Here is a 2,177-nt window from a genome sequence, read left to right on the forward strand (position 1 = left end):
AGTACTTATGCCTAGTAGAGCAAATAGCAAGTCTGCTTAACACCACCTTCTCCATTTCAGCCAGAGGTTGGGACTGTGGCAGTCACTGTGATTTAAAAAACAAACAACAAAAACAATAAAACCCACGTCTGTTCATCTTCCACCTCTCAGCATTTTCTCCTGAGGGATCTTAGAGCTATGGGAAAAAGGACCGGCACAGGGATGGGTGTGCATGGGCGCAGGGGATCAACCCCTCTTTTCTTGTCTCCACAGTGCTGCCCTCCTCATGTTCCCCTGAGAGCAAATGGCAGGACAGATAAGGACATGAAAGTTTCCAAAACCTGGCGCCCATAGTTAGCCCCTCTGAAAACAGGTAGGGTGGAGTCCAGCTTGTGGCGTGTGAGAGAGAAACTGAAGCAAAACAGGATGTTTTTGTGATTTAAAACTTATTTTTCATAATTCCTCTTGAAAGGCTTGTTTTGGTTTGGTTTTGAAGTTGCCTGCTGCGTTTATTGGGAAATTTATCAGCCAAAGAGCTTTGTGCATGTGTGTGTGTGCGCGTGTGTGTGTATGTGCACATGTGCTTGCATAGGGAAAGCAAATGAGGCTACCATTTGGCCTCAGTCATTATGCTATCTAGCCTTTGATTCACTGGTGATGCTGTACCCACTTTTATAAATCCTAGCCTCTGTAAAGCACTGGCATTTTATCATTGACTTCAGTGGGACAAGACATTTTCTGCCTTAATCATTTCTTCTCCTTGGCTCATCTATGAGTTTCTGCAGTAGCTTGCAGCAGTTGCTCCTATGGAATAATTATAACAGCCTCATGTAAGGAACTTAATGTGAACAGTTTGATTCCACTGCTTATCTTTTTCCACCTCTCATGCCATAAACAACTGGGACACATTCTTTAAGGCCACACAACTTGGCTTGCATTGGTTCACAGCAAGAGCTTTTTACTGTAAGAATGTGCATATTTCTTTGTTGGCCTCTCTTGGCAAACTATCCTCTGGCCTCCAGGTTGTTTGATCTCTGAGTTCTTCGTCCTCCATGATTAGCTTCTCCCCTTTCTCAGTCCACTGGCATCTCTTCAGGCTGTGTTTTCAGGCCCCTCCTTCACACCTTCTTTTTCACATGGGCTCAGCTCACATAATGCTGCTCCCGCCTGCCTTTCCATTCTTGACCTTTGCCCAGCTGCTCAGCAATGTCTCTTTCTTGGCCTCTGTCACGGTTCAACCTTTAATATCTTCCTGCAACTCCAAAAACTGGCAAAAAAGGGCAATTGTTCAAGCCAAAGTCTACTTTTATTTGCCCAGCTCGTCTAACTTTAGACTTGCAGCTCCACTGAAATTCATGATGTTTGGATCCTCACTTGAGGCTGGGATGCCTATTTTTTCATTTCCATCAACTGCAGAATTCTGTGGGATTAAATCCTACAATTCGGTACAAACCTATCATGAGTTTTGAGGAAGAGTTGGACAGTGAATGTTACTAATAAGTGTGTTACCCTTTCTGACGCTGACAGGTAGATGAGCAAGCAACAGAAAGAGGAAAATGCCTTTCATGGTGTGTGTGCTAGCAGAGGTGCTGTTGATTAACCCATTTTTCAGCCAGCCAGCTCTGAGAATTCCATTTAACAACCCCAAGTCTGTATAATGCTAACAGGGTGCCTATAAGGCATAAAGGGATTAATGTTCAGCTCTGATGAAATCCAGATGCACAGAGCTGCCTCTTTTCAAGGTCTTTTCCATGGCCAAGCTGCAAATAAAATGATTTAATCATTGTAAATAGATGAGAAACACCAGACTTGCAACATGCGCTAGGTACTTAAATTCACAGGCACCAAAGGCTGCTGGCAGTTACCTGGTGGAGAGGATGGGGTCGCCCACTGACTGTATGCTTGCAACAAGATAGTTTGTAAGGTGGGAACTTGGGACCTTTCTTGGGGAGCACAGTTCATGCACATGTTTGCATTAGAGCTGGGGGAAGCTGGCTCAGAAACACGCCTGCGTCTATCCCTAAGAATGCACTGGTAGTTAATCTGGGCCCTAGCAGGGGCTGGACCAGCATACTCAAGCTCAGAGGCCCTGCTTCGGAAAGGCTGAAGTAATTCTGTAGCTGGGCAGACCCAGCTGTCTATGAGTTTTCAATTTTTAATATGGCAGGAGGAGGAGTTTTGAACCAAGAGAGGGAAAG

At 44.9% G+C, this 2,177-nt stretch overlaps 1 protein-coding gene across 1 annotated transcript in view; it reads left to right on the forward strand.

Annotated features, from left to right (window-relative positions):
* Nucleotides 1-297: 297 nt before the first annotated feature.
* Nucleotides 298-2,177, forward strand: part of LOC103925543 (rho GTPase-activating protein 20-like) — a 33,093-nt gene continuing 31,213 nt past the window's right edge. Inside the window, exon 1 of the mRNA XM_009334272.1 lies at nucleotides 298-352. The gene's annotated coding sequence lies outside the window, so the exon portion shown is untranslated. The remainder of the gene's footprint in view (nucleotides 353-2,177) is intronic.

The sequence above is a fragment of the Pygoscelis adeliae genome, unplaced genomic scaffold, assembly GCF_000699105.1.
Source record: "Pygoscelis adeliae isolate BGI_AS28 unplaced genomic scaffold, ASM69910v1 Scaffold191, whole genome shotgun sequence".
Lineage (NCBI taxonomy): Eukaryota > Metazoa > Chordata > Aves > Sphenisciformes > Spheniscidae > Pygoscelis > Pygoscelis adeliae.